This window comes from Canis aureus, chromosome 33 (assembly GCF_053574225.1).
Source record: "Canis aureus isolate CA01 chromosome 33, VMU_Caureus_v.1.0, whole genome shotgun sequence".
NCBI lineage: Eukaryota > Metazoa > Chordata > Mammalia > Carnivora > Canidae > Canis > Canis aureus.
Window position 1 is genome coordinate 32,632,398 of NC_135643.1, and position 14,962 is coordinate 32,647,359.

The window sequence follows — 14,962 nt, forward strand, 5'->3', positions numbered from 1 at the left end:
CCCAATCATACCAGTAATAGTGAAAACATGGATGTGGGGGGAATTTAACACCAAACACTAATCAAAAGAAAGCTGTAGTAGCTATAGTAATAACAAAGTAGACTTAAAAGAAAAAAAAAAACATTATTAGAGATAAAGAAGGATTTTGATTGGAATAGCATTGAGTCTATAGATCAAATTGGAAATCTAATAAAGTGTCTGACTCCGTTTTTTTTATTTTTTTAAAGATTATTTATTTTAAAGACAGAGAGCAGGGGAAGGGGCAAAGTGTGAAGAAGAGAGAGAGAGAAAGAGAAAATCTCCAGCAGACTCCCCACTGAGTGCCAAGCCTGGTACACAAGGCTTTATCCCATGACCCTGAGATCATGACCTGAGCCAAAATCAAGAATTGGCCACTTAACTGACTGAGCCACCCAAGTAGTGCCCCTCCATTTTTGATGTTTGATTGTTAACAGCTTTGAAGCCCCACCACTTTTTCTTACTTTTCTGCCCCCCATCTGGACAAGGTGACCAGAAAGCCCAGGTGCTTTTTCCTTTGGCACCAGCAGGAAGCAAATTCCAACTTATGGAAAGGGTTCTCAACCAGCACCACCCTCTAAACACCATAAAAAAACCTAAGCCCATTCTTTCAAGCCATTTTAGACGTGTTTGGAAGCCCAGGAAGTTTTGTTACATGAGTGGTGCATATGCGGCACCATCAGTCTCGACATCCAAATTTTGCATCTGCAGGCTGGTCACAATAGGGAAAAATTGTCTATTGTGGCAACAAAGCAACTTCTGATCCATGAGTACCATACATCTCTCCATATATTTAAGTCTTCTTTAATGTTCCCATAAATATTTTCTAGTTTACATCATGCCTATCTTTCCCATATTTTGCTATATTTATCTTTGAGTAGTTGTATTTTTATGCTATTGCACAAAGTATTATTTTATTTATTGTTTTCTGTTTCAATTTCCAATTGTTCTTCAATAGGTCATAGAAGTATAACTGAAGTGCCATCAGCAAGATGGCAGGGTAAATGTTCTCCACCTTTATCTCTCCATGGTACATCAATTTTGGCAGTCACTCACAGACAAGAGTCCATTTATGGGAGTCCAGGAGTCCAGCAGAAAGGAAGCATACCATTATAGCAGAAGAATCCAAGAACAGTTGCATTGAAGAGGGTAAAAGGAACAGTATCACATTGCCTCACTCTACCCCCAAGGTAGGATGGGTCAGAGCCACATGACGACTCTGCAGGCATGATTTCTCCCATAGGGAAAACTGAGAACATGTGACTCAAAGCCCAGCTTCCCTAGCCATGCTGGATGCTACCCAAGAGACCTACTTCTTTCTCGCCTTGCCCAGATTACAGAGGTGATCTGCAAGTCTAAGGGGTTGGAAGAAGTTAAGAGTATAGCAGCCAGGGCTCTGAACTCATCAAAGAGGTCCTACTGCTTCATGGTTCTTCTACTAACCAATTCACAAACTCTGTTAGGAAGCCCACTCACAAAAGACTGTGGAGACCTCAAATGTGCAGCCCCCAACTGCCCCATATCCATCCCGAAGGCTCCCCATGCATAGCCCTACACTCCTCTCTCCCTGGAGGGCCAGATACCATAGACGGTGAGGAGACTTTGCAAATGACTGCAAGCAAGCTCAGAAAGCCAGACTAACTCTAGGAGATTAAAGAAGACTCCCAAGCATTTCAGGGCACCGCCCACAGCACCCAGCCTGATTTTGCAGGATTGAGAGAAGTCATTCAATCTTAGTTATTTCCCCTAAGAGCAAAAAGTGTAGAGTAGCCACCCCCACAGAGGAGGTCTGAAACAGCTCCAGAATCCCTAGCTGGACTAACATGTGAAGGTATCACTCTCCAAAAACCAGTCAGTAAAGCCTGGAGGAGATAACCACTTCTTCAAAAGTGAAAACAGCAATGTAAGACTTCAAGGAACATGAAAATCCAGGGAAACACAACACACCAAAGGAACACAATAATCTTCCAGCAACTGACCCCAAAGAAATGGAGATCTATCAATTGCCTGACAAAGAATTCAAAATGATTGTTTTAGGAAGCTCAATGAGGGCAATTCAATGAGTACATAGTTCATGCTATGAACTCAGTAAAAAATATATATATAAATAAAACGAGAATTTCAACAGAGATATAAACTATCTGAAAGAGAAATTAAGAAAGGAATCTCATTTACAATAACATAAAAAAATAGGGACGCCTGGGTGGCTCAGTGGTTTAGCGCCTGTCTTTGATCCAGGGTCTTATCCTGAAGTCCCAGGATAGAGTCCCGGGATCGAGTCCTGGGATCAAGTCCCACGTCCGGCTCCCTGTATGGAGCCTGCTTCTCCCTCTGCCTATGTCTCTACCTCTGTGTGTGTGTGTGTGTGTCTCTCATGAATAAATAAATAAAATCTTTTAAAAAAACACACAAAAATAAAATTCCTAGGAATAAATCTAAGGAGGGAAAAAAATCTGTACTTTGAAAGCCATAAGACACTGATGAAGAAATTGAAGCCTCAAGTACATGGGAAGATATCCTGTGTTCTTGGATTGGAAGAATTAGTATTGTTAAAATGTCTATACTACCCAAAGTAATCTATAGATTCAATGCAATCCCTGTGAGAATTCCAATGGCATTTTTCATAGAATTAAAAAAAAAAAAATCCGGGGATCCCTGGATGGCTCAGTGGTTTAGCGACTGCCTTCAGCCCAGAGCGTGATCCCGGGGTCCTGGGATCGAGTCCCACATCAGACTCCCTTCATGGAGCCTGCTTCTCCCTCTGCCTGTGTCTCTGCCTCTCTCTCTCTCTCTCTCTCTTTGTGTCTCTCATGAATAAATAAATAAAATCTTTAAAAAAAAAAGAATTAAAAAAAATCCTAAAATTTTTCTGGAACCACAAAAACCCCAAATACCCAAAGCAATCTTGAAAAGAAGAACAAAGTTAGAGGCATCACATTTCCTGATTTCAAGCAATATTACATAACCATAGTAATCAAGGATACGGTATCATTTTATGATTTTATGTCAGTGCCATACAAACAAACACATAGACCATAGAACAGAATAGAGAGTCCAGAAATAAAATACAGGCAACTAATCTTCAGCAGTGGTACAAAGCATGCACAATGGAGGAAGGATAGTCTATTCAATAAGTGGTTTTGGAAAAACTGGACATCCACATGCAAAAGAATGAAACTGGACCTCTATCTTATTCCACTCCCCAAAATTAACTTGAAATAGATTTTAAAAGCCTTATGTATAGATCTGAAACTATAAAACTCCTAGAAAAAAATATATGGGAAAAGTTCCTTAAAATTGGTCTTGGCAGTTTTTTGGTTTTTTTTTTTTTAATAAGAAACCAAAAGCACAGGGAACGAAAGCAAAAATAAACAAGTGGGCTACATCAAACTAAAAAGGAAAGGGAAAAAATCAACAAAAATTAAAAACAACCTAGTGAGTGGGAGAAAATATTTGCAAACCATATATCCAATGAAGGGTTAATATCCAAAATATATAAGGGACTCCTACAACTCAATAGCAAAAAACAAGTAAGTAAAGAAGAATACTATTTTAAAATGAGCAGAAGAACTGACTAGACATTTTCCAAAGAGGATATACAAATAGGCAACAGGTATATGAAAAGATGCTCAACATTACTAACCATCAGAGAATTGCAAACCAACCAAAATATCATTTCACACCAGTTAGGATGCCTAGGACCAAAAAGATAAGAACTACCAAGTGTTGGTGGGGACATGGAGAAAAGGAAACCCTTGTACACTGTTGGTAGGATTGTAAATTGGTATAGCCATTAGAGAAAAAGTATGGAAGTTCCTCAAAAAAAAAAAATTAGGATTGCTATATTATTGAGCAATCCACTTCTGCGCATATATTCAAAGGAAATGAAACCAGTAACTTGAAGAGATATCAGCATTCCCATGTCCATTGCAGCATTATTCACAATAGTTAGGATATGGAATTAACCTAAATGTACATCTACTGATGAATGGATAAAGAAGATGTGAGACAGAAAATGCAATATTACTCAAGGAAATCCTGCCATTTGGAACAATATAAGTGAAACTGGAGGGCATTACACTAAGTAAAATAAACCAGACAAAGACAAATGTTAGATGATGATCACTTATATGTGGAATCTTAAAAAAAAAAAAGTTAATTTAGTAAAAACAGAGTGTAGAATGGTGGATCCCAGGAGCTAAAGGTAGGATAAGTGGGCAAATGTTGATAAAAGAGTACAAGTTATAAGATGAGTAAGTTCTGAGGGTCGAATGTAAGGCATAGTGACTATAGTTAATACAGTATGCATATTTGAAATTGGCTAAGAGTAAATCTTACGTGTTCTCACCACAAAAAGAGAAAAAGAGGGGCACCTGGTTGGCTCAGTCTGTGGAGCAGGCAACTCTTATTCTTGGGACTGTGAGCTCAAGCCCCACATTGAGTGTACAGATTATATATATATATAATATACATGTATATATTTATATATATATATAAGTTTTAAGAGAAGTATACTTGACTTCTGCAGTATGTGTTTATATCCTCTGATCCTTTTCAATTATCTTAGTTCTAGTAGCTTATTTATAAGTAATCATGTCACCACTGAAAACTGGTATTTTACTTCTTCCCTTCTAATCTTTATCCTTGAATTTCTATTTCTGGCCATTATCACTGATTAGGAAATCCAGTATAATATTGAATATAAGTGATGAGAGTAAACATCCCTGCTTTGTTCCCAGTCTTAAAAGGAAAACATACAGCCTTTTATTGCTAACTATAATAATGGTAGGTTTTTTTGTTGGGGTCTGTCATTGGGTTACCAACATAATTTCTTTCTATTCCTAGTTTCCTGGGAGCATTTCTGATGAATTAATGTTGAATGTTGTCAAATGCTTTTTCTGCATCTATTAATAATTATGTGGATTTTCTTTTTTAGTTTTTTTTTAATATGGTGAATTACACTGGTAAATACTCAAATGCTGAGCCAACTTTGCACTCCTGGGATAAGCCCTATTTGATCCTGATGTATTTTATATATATATTGTTAGATTCAACCTACTAAAATTTTGTTAAGCTGTCTTGTGTCAATATCCATCAAGAATATTTATTTATTCACTAAACAAAATAAATATTTAATAAAATGAACTATAAAACTAATTATCTAATAAAATAAGTTTCTTTTATGATAATATCTTTGTCTGATTTTATTTTATTTTATTTTTTGTCTGATTTTATTATCAGGGCAATCCTTGCCTCATAGAATGAGCTGAGAAGTATTCCAATCTCTTTTATCTTCTGGATATGTTTGTGTAGATTTGGTGTTATTTCTTCCTTAAATGTTTGGAAGATCTTGTGAGTAAAAACCAACTGTGCCTGGACTTTTGTTTTATTTTTTGTTTTATCTTTTGTGGGAAATTTGTAAGATAACACATTCAATTTCTCTAACAGATATAGACCTGACACAAAGAGAAAAGTAGCCATGTTCTGGTATGATTCATCTGGTACAAAGTACCTCTTTAAGGAAATAGAGATTGTCTTTCTGGTTCTATCTTAAAGATTTAAAAGAGTGAGAATCTGTTGTTTAGTAGATACTGAGTTTCTGTTTGAGTTGATGAACAAATTCTAGAAATGGATAATGCTGATGGTTGCACAATATTGTAACTGTATTTAATGCTGCTAATTGTACTTCAAAGTGGTTAAAATGGTAGATTTTATGTTAAGTATATGTTACCAAAATAAAAAAGTAATATGTGTTCAATGTCAAAAAATAGAAAATACCAAATAAACCAAAGTTATACATTTTTAAACATTCATAACCCTAACAGACTACTGTTAATATTTCAAGTTTGAATGTGGGACACCTGGATGGCTCAGTGGTTGAGCATTTGCCTTTGGCTCAGGATGTGATCCCAGGGTCCCAGGATCAAGTCCCACCTCAGGCTTCCTGCAGGGAGCCTGCTTCTCCCTCTGCCTATGTCTCTGCCTCTCTCTCTGTGTCTGTCATGAATAAACAGTCTAAAAAATAAATACATACACATACATAAAGTTTGAATGTCTTCATCTATAAAACAGAAATAATAGTGCCTACATCATTACAAGGGTTATTGTGAGGCTGTTACACAATAATCCATGTAAAAGACTTAGCAATGGCCTTCACATATAGTAAGCCCATGATGAAATTTAGCTGTTACTATGCCTATTATGTGATAATTTTACACACATTATTATAATCTGCTCCTTTTAATCTAATGATATATTGGGAAGATGTTTCAATGTGAATAAAAAGACACATAATATCTTATTCCTGTGCCTTCCCCCAGTGTAAGAAAATTAATTCTGGTGCATAGTTTAGCTACAAGGCTATTATTTACTACAGCAATGTGTAAACCAAAGAAAAACCGGAAATACTTTGAATATCCTGTGATAGGAAATATAGCTACAATCTAGGGGTTGAACCAAGAGTTCAAAAAGGCTAAAGAAAAACAAAACAAAACAAAACAAAAAAAAAAACCAAAAAGGCTAAAGAACGTACTCAGAATTACATAGAGAGCTCAAACCCAAACCAAACTCTTTCATTACAAATGATGTGCTTTTCTCTCAATATACTCCTTTTGATTATCAAACTATTAACCATTAGTATAGTATAGGCAAGAAGGTCTTTTGTTAGACGTTGAATTTTTTGAGAGACTTTTTTTCAGCTTGCAGGAATTCTCATTCTCTCTTCTATCTGTTGTCACAGCAAAAGGCCACTGTTAGAACCTTCTTCCAACACATGCACCTGCTTTATTCTCAGATCAGCAACTGATCGGGACACCTGGGTGGCTCAGTGGTTAAGCATCTGCCTTTGGCTCAGGGAGTGATCCTGGAGTTCTGGGATTAAGTCTCACATCGAGCTTCCTGCATGGAGCCTGCTTCTCCTTCTGCCTGTGTCTCTGCCTCTCTGTGTCTCTCATGAATAAATAAATAAAATCTTTAAAAAAAAGTTTTTAAAAAATTAGCAACTGATCAGGAGCCTTACGCACACCAGATGTTTTGAATATGTGGTCATCTTATCCTGGGAGACCTTTTGTCAAATTGCCCTTCGTAGTTCTAAAGTCCCCTTAATACTCAAAATATATTTAATGACTTTATCCCCTTTTCATAAAAAAATAAAATAACAGGGGTGCCTGGGTGGTTCAGTCTATTAAGCAAGTGACTCTTGTTTTGGCTCAGGTCATGATCTCAGGGTCATGCTATAGAGCACTGAGTGGGGCTCTGTGCTCAGCAGGGAGTCTACTGAGATTCTCCTTTTCCTTCTGCCCACACATTACCCCTGCTCATACACAATCCCCCCTCCTCTCAAATAAATATTTTTTAAAAAGTGAAATAAGGGCGCCTGGGTGGCTCAGTAGGTTAAGTGTCCGCCTTCAACTCAGGTAACCATCTCAGGGTCCTGGGATCAAGGCCCCTGGTGGCTCCCTGCTCAGCAAGAGGTCTGCTTCTCCCTCTGCCCTCCCTCCCTGCTCCTGTGCTCTCTCTTTCTCAAATAAATAAATAAAATCTTTTAAATGATGAAATAGCACATCGTAAATTATTTTCAGGTAAGTCCCACCATTATCACTGTGCATCTTCCTTAGAAAGAAAAAAGCTTCGCAACACAGCAACAAATGGAATGGAATGTTTGTCAAGTTCCTTTGGGTAATTTTTTTCTCCAAAAATTATACCAGCTTACTATTTAATGTTTATTGAAAAACCAAGAGTCACTTTGACTAAAATGAAGAAATGAAGTTAGGATTGGATGATTCCATTGCCAATCTTATTTGCCTGAGCAGAAGCATCAAGATGACTTGAAGGTGACTTTGAAGAAGATGCCAGGTTAAGGGAAAACCCTACTGGAGAGTCTAGATTTGCTTAAATAGATGTGAAAAAAGAAATTTCCCAAGGAAGGGGTTGAAACTGATTGGATTAATCTGAATGTTCAGAAGCAGAAAATAAAAGGGCAGTAAGATTACCCCATGACAGGTCACCAGGTCTCTTGGTGTCCTGAAATCACTGCCCTCTTTATTTGTTGTTGAAGCAAAGTAAGGCATGATTTAAAGAAAAGGATAAGGGGCACCTGGGTGGCTCAGTTGGTTGTCTCCCTTTGGCTCAGGTCATGATCCTGGGGTCCTGGGATGAAGTCCCACATCCGGATCCTTGCTCAGTGGGGAGCCTGCTTCTCCATCTACCTCTGCCTGCTGCTCCCCCTTGCTTGTTCTCTCTCACTCTCTCTCTCTCTCTCTCTCTCTCTGTGTGTGTGTGTCAAATAAATAAAATCTTAAAAATATAATAAAAATAAAATAAAGGAGTCATTCCCCAATTTGGCAAGTGCCAAATATACACCCTGACAGAAATTTAGGAGACTCATCTTGACCGTATTTCATGTGTTTATTGGCTATTTTTAATTACCTAGGTGATATAAACTTCAATATTTTATACCCTATTGTATATAGTACAAAAAAAGGGCCCTTCACACTCCACCAATCTATCCCATTCCCCAATGGGAATTCCCCTACTATTATTATTTGGTGTATATTCTTTCATATGCTTTTCTATGCTCATAAGAACAAATGGGTATAGATAAAAAATATGTTGATATTTTTATTTAGGTTGGATGATTTTTAATGCCTGCATTAAGCTTTGCACTGGCAAAATCCTGCATTACAATGGCAAAATCCACAAAGTTAATTCAGCAGCAGCTTGAGAAAGAACTCGACACTTGAGTCACCTGTTCTGCTGTCCCTGCACACTGGACAGTTCCAGTACTGCCTGCCTCCCCCGTGCCTCACCTCCACCCCGCTCAGCTGGGAAGGAAAGGCAAAGGATCTAAGTTCTCACAGGTGCCCCTCAAAGCAGAGTTCCTGGAATGCGGTGCCAAGGGTGGAAGAGCACTGGCTTCGCTGACATCCAGACCCTGGAGACATGGCAAGCTAAAATCTCCTGAGGACAAATCCAAAGTGCAGGACATGAATGTGTGTGTGTGTGTGTGTGTGTGTGTGTGTGTGTGTGTGTGTGGCTGACAGTTTGGAAAAGGGTGTGGTAGCCTGGAGCTGATAAAGAAGGGGTGCAGAATGTAATTAGAAACATTTTCTTGTCCTGAAAACACATTACTGTTGAAAGTAACTTGGAATATTTTTAAGTTTAGTTCTCCCTCATTGCTTTTTAGTCACTTATTCAACGTGTGTGTCTTCCCTTTGCTAAGGTGTATGTCACATTCCTTTAGCGTATACTTGATGTAGGGTCACAGTCTTTGTGACCATAACAAGTAGATCCACATGGAGAGGATATTATCATGAGAGTATTGTTATCGTCTGAAAAGTTTATCCTCCGCTTATGTGTTTTGGTCCCTTTGCCTGAAAACAAACTTCTCTGTGTATGGAGCCAGTTGGTTTCCAGTTTCCCTTGACATTCATGGGCAGCACATCATCTAGTCCTTTGTGAGTTCCCAGATATGTGGTTATAGTTACAATGTGATCTTCGGACATGTGAAGACAGGTAGAAAATAGCAAGGCTATGTTGACAGTGGATCTGTTCATCAGCTTGGTGACTTGTCACACTCCAGGCTCATAGCACTTAGGCTTCAAAAACATGTCTTGAACCCTGGGACTCATTCCCAAATGACAGAATTGTAAATGCTAAATCCCCAAATGCCAAGGGTCTAGTGTGTTCTAGTGGTTTCTTAACTGGGGAGTAGTATATGGAGATTTGGAAACTCTTATGTTTTTCTAGATGGCTGAGGGCTCCTGGGCTATGTTCATGTGCTGTTTGACCAGCCCCTATTTTGTACTCTTAACTAGAATGCTATGGAACACGTGCGAATAAAAAAAGTTCTCTATCAAAAAAAAAAGGTTGAGGGGCACCTGGGTTGCTCAGTAGTTGAGTGTCTGCCTTCGGCTCAGGGCATGATCCTGGAGTTCCAGGATCGAGTCCCACATCGGGTTCCCTGCATGGAGCCTGCTTCTCCCTCTGCCTATGTCTCTGCCTCTTTGTGTCTCTCATGAATAAATAAATAAAATCTTTTTTAAAAATTTAAAAGTTAAAAAATCAAAAAAAAAAAATTAAAAGTTAAAAACATGTAAAAAGTTGGATAATTCCATATATAATATTCTACAAGTTGATGTTTTCATCTACTAAAATATTGTTGACAATTTGCCTCTTGCCTGTTTTGCCCAAGGCAGACTTTTCCAGGAATAATGTAAATGGGAAGCGTGACTATAGCTAATTCAACCCTCTGGCAAAGAGGCCTCCCAAATTATATACACGTAGTTTAACCAAGGTCATCTGGAAATAATCCTTCATATTTGTTTTTATTGTCTTATTCTTATTCCTGAATGCTCATCCCAGACTGGTGCCAAATTGGTTGCATCAGAATCATTTTAGTTCTTAAAAAAAACATAGATTCTGGGCTCTAGCTTCAAAAAGTATCATCCATAAGTCCTGGGAAAGGGCTGAGAATCTATAAATTATAACACCAGTGATTCTGGTGATCAGCCAATTTTGCAGACAATGAAACCATCGGTGTTCCTGGAGACCACATTGCTGATATAAGTAATGGAAGATGAGCTTGTGATCATCCCAGCAAGTCAGTTCACTTAGCAATACTCCATTATTTTTTGATGGTGTATAGTGTTCCAGCACATGAATGCACCATGCCTCATTTAACTTATTCCCTTCTAATAAACATTTAAATTGACTCCAAGCTTTTTATTTTATAAGCAACACTATAATAAACATCCATGTGTGTGTGTGTAAAGACAGAGAGATAATGAAAGAGTTTCTGTAGGATAACTTCCTAAAAATGGAATTTCTGGTTCTAAGAGTACATGCTTTCTGATTCTTGAAACAATCCCTTCAAAACCACATTACATAGACTCCTGTCTTTTTTCATGATATATTATCAAAGGATGAAGTATTTTATTTCATCTCTCAAAAACTTATATTAATTACAGTTATTAACTATAAATAACCTCACTCTAAAGTCAATGGTAGTGGGACACCGGGGTGGTTAAGCATGGGACTCTTGATCTCTGCTCAGGTCTCTATCTCAGGGTCATGAGCTCAAGGCCCTTGCTGGGCATGGAGAATACTTTAAAAAAAGAAATTAAGACAATGGTAGTTATGATTATTCTACATTTTTATTAATATGGATTTTCCTTGATATTTCAATAGAACTCATGTTATTTCTGAAATAACTAAAATTCTAAAGCCTGTAAAATTTTTATACTTAAAATATCATGTACATTTGGTACTCAACTATTTCAAGAAAATAATAGCGACCATTTATTAGGACTTACTGTGTGCCAAACACATGAATGATATGTATTAGCTCATTTTACTCTGTTAGAAATAGGGAACTAAGGGACACCTGGGTGATGCAGGTGGTTAAGTGTCAGATTCTTGATTTTGGCTCAGGTCATGACCTCAGGGTCCTGGGACTGAACCCCATGTTGAGCCCCCTTGTTTAGTGGGGAGCCTACTTGAGGATTCTCTCTCTCCTTCTCCCCCGCCCCCCGCTCACTCTCTCTCTTTTTAAGATTTTATTTATTTATTCATGAGAGACAGAGAGACAGAGACAGAGACAGAGGCAGCGGGAGAAGCAGGTTCCATACAGGGAGCCCGATGTGGGACTCGATCTCAGTACTCTGGGATCATGCCCTGAGCTGAAGGCAGACGCTCAATCACTGAGCCACCCAGGCGTCCCACTCTTATCTCTCTCTCAAATAAATAAATAAATCTTTTAAAAGACATAGGGAACTAAGGTCAAATTAAGGTGCTTAAGACCACACAGATAATATATATTAGAAGTGGGATTGGAGGGGATCCCTGGGTGGTTCAATGGTTTGGTGCCTTGTGTCGGCCCAGGGCGTGCATGCTCCTGGGGTCCCAGGATCGAGACCTACGTCGGGCTTCCTGCATAGATCCTGCTTGTGCCTCTGCCCCTCTCTCTCTCTCTCTCTGTCTCTCCTGAGTGAGTAAATAAAATTTTTAAACAAAAAAAGAAGTGGGATTGGAAATCAAGCAGATTGATTCCCAAACCAAGCATATAATACTCAGAGTATTCGAATTTAACTTTGTTCTATTGTGATAGCAACATGAATGGAGGCTCAGGTATATTACAATGCATGTAGAAAGGCAATACAATTTCCTTATAACCTATTCAAATAATCATGTTTATATAGACTATATTATGAACAGGGTGCCTGGGTGGCTCAGTCCATTGAGAGCCCAAGACTTGGTTTCAGCTCAGGTGATGATCTCAGGATGGTGAGTTTTAGCCCAAGTTGGGCTCCAGGCTCAGCAGGGAGTCTACCTGAAGATTCTCTCCCTCTGCCCCTCCCCAACCCCCTACGTGTGTCTCTTTCTCTAAAATAAATAAATGAATTTTTAAAAAAGGAATATATTCTGAACCCCTAACTCATACCTCATCCACTACTTCACAGTATTCGTGCAAATATGCTTTTCTCAGCTCTGGAAGATTCTAGGTACAGCTGGAAAAGATGAATTGCTGTATAAAGAAGAAAAATGATTGTTTAGACAGACCCATTTATGACCACATCTATGACAGAAGTTGGGGGAAAGGTTAACACTTGAGAAAAACTACTTTCTTCTTGAAGAAAAAGGGGGATATTGGATGTCTTAATTGAGTATGCATATAAATAGGAATTTCAAACTGACTGTTCTTGGTCTATAAAAAATTACTTAGTCTACATTAACACAACAAATATTTATTGAACTCCTACTGTGTGGGAGGCAGTGTTATAGGTGATGGAGATAGCACTGGACAAAGCACAAACTCATGCACATGCACACACACACACACATACACCTGTCCTCCTGGAGCTTGCATTCTAATGAGGATGACAATGTAAGCAAAATACAAAATATGTTACTTTTGGTTACAAGTGTAAGAAAAGTAATGATGGTTGGACATTTCCAAAGTAACTGTACCTCATAACTGGAACAAAAGTTTAAAAAATCATATATGTTTTTAATACATTGTCTCTTACTGAATCAGTACCTAAAAAAGCCGCAAGTTTATAAAAGAAAAAGGTCACCTATTGACTTGGATCTCTTAAAGTCTCCGCATCATGAAGGGAAAATAAAACCTTCTGACTAAAAGATCAATACTTTTATTACAAAAATATACTTTTATTACTTTTCATGAAATTCAGTGACAGAATAGTATACTTCATCATCCAGCCTTCAGGAAAAAAAGTATTATTCTAAGTTGATACTAGGAGAACCCTAGTTCATAGGAGTGAAGAAAAAATTCCCAACTGCAGTGCTTGGAGCTGTTTAGTTCAGATTTCTCTACCTCTCTCCTGTTCTACAACTCTCTGCTCTGAGGCCCCCCCTCTCCCACACTTCAGCAAACCAGACCATCATGTTAATAAGAGTTGATTTGTAAATAGCGTCTCCCTCACCCCATCTCTACCCCCCCTTTGGCCAGGCTCCTACTTTCTGCTCAATGGCACAGATGCGGCTTTGAGCTGACTGGGACCAGGCAGCTATTAGCAGCAAATCCAGTGAGGGAAATTAATGAAGGGGACAACTAATAAAAGACAGCTCAGGACAGCCAGACTAACTTGCTCGGAGCAGTAATTAACTTTTTTTTCTTTTTTTCTTTCTTTCTTTCTTTCTTTTCTTTTTTTTTCTTTTTTTTCTTTTCTTTTTTTTTTTTTAGCTCATGAAGGTAAATATGCCATCAGCACTGGTCCAACTCTTCTTTATTAAAATGGCGAGAGCAGAGCTTTTCATGGGACCTGAGACTTAATCTGCTCCCCCCCCCAAGAAGAACAATTTTAAATTACTTGTGTGATGTGTTTATAGATCCATGATGTCCAAATCAAGAGACGCCTTTAAAGTTGAGAAATAAAGGAGAAATAAAGTTGAGAAATATGAGTCTGAATAAAAGAAATAGTCGTCCTCTGCCTGGAAGCAGCTTACAAGACAGAACTCTTTTTCAAAGGTTTGCTTTTCTTCCTCACCTAAAATGATTGGCTTCTGTTCAGTGCAAGTGCTAAATGGAAAATAAGATGGGATTCAAGGTGCATGGCAAGTCTTATATGTCAGTGTTAAATACCAGCCTAGCTTGAGGGACTTCCCGGTTGTCTTCTTCAAGCCTTCAGTTTCCATTTTTAAAGACACATTTATTAAAGGTGACTTAAAATTTGGTTCCTCCACCTATTTTTGGAAGTCAATGTCTCTTTCAAAAGTAAATCTTTCTAAAACTATATCAAGATAAAACTGTTAGGGGGGCACCTGGGTAGCTCAGTGGTTGAGCGTCTGCCTCCGGCTCAGGTCATGATCCCGAGTTCTAGGATTAAGTCCCGCATCAGGCTCCACACAGGGAACCTGCTTCTCCCTCTGCCTATGTCTCTGCCTCTCTGTGTGTCTCTCATGAATAAATAAATAAAATCTTAAAAAGAAAAGAAAAGAAAATCTATTACATTTTATAAGACCTTTGATAATCAGAACTAGAAGAGATTTTGGACATACTTAGTCCCACTGTACGCAAATCAGGCTAAGGAACTTCCTCATGGTCACTCAGCTAACTCAGTAACAAAAAGAACTCTCACCAGGAATTCATCCTCTTGACTGAATCAACTGCTCTGGCTTCTCCAAAATGAAAAAGCCTCATCATATACCCTAAATTAATAAGTTATGTAGTACTGCAGTTAAACATGTAGTTTAACCACGTGTCCTCTTTAGGCTTGGGTAAAAAACAGGATCAAATGATATTATCACAGTGAGTCTCATCCACAATGTCCCAGGAATCAATTTACTATTTAAGTGAACCTCCAGAACCTATCAAACCACCTCAGTCACGTTCTGGACAGAATAAGGCAAAAACAATTACCTTCAGCACTCTCTTGAGATTAGGTGGCTTCATTCAAGAGGGACAGATACCCAGATAATGGTGCCC

General features: G+C 38.3%; 2 long non-coding RNA genes across 2 annotated transcripts in view; one reads left to right on the top strand and one right to left on the bottom strand.

Moving 5' to 3' along the window:
- LOC144303972 (uncharacterized) overlaps window positions 1–14,962 on the top strand; it is a 209,040-nt gene that overhangs the window by 154,583 nt on the left and 39,495 nt on the right. The window lies entirely within an intron of this gene.
- Window positions 1–14,962, bottom strand: part of LOC144303901 (uncharacterized) — a 31,861-nt gene that overhangs the window by 12,998 nt on the left and 3,901 nt on the right. The window contains exon 3 of the long non-coding RNA XR_013370924.1: window positions 12,458–12,541. This is a non-coding gene — a long non-coding RNA (uncharacterized LOC144303901). The remainder of the gene's footprint in view (window positions 1–12,457; window positions 12,542–14,962) is intronic.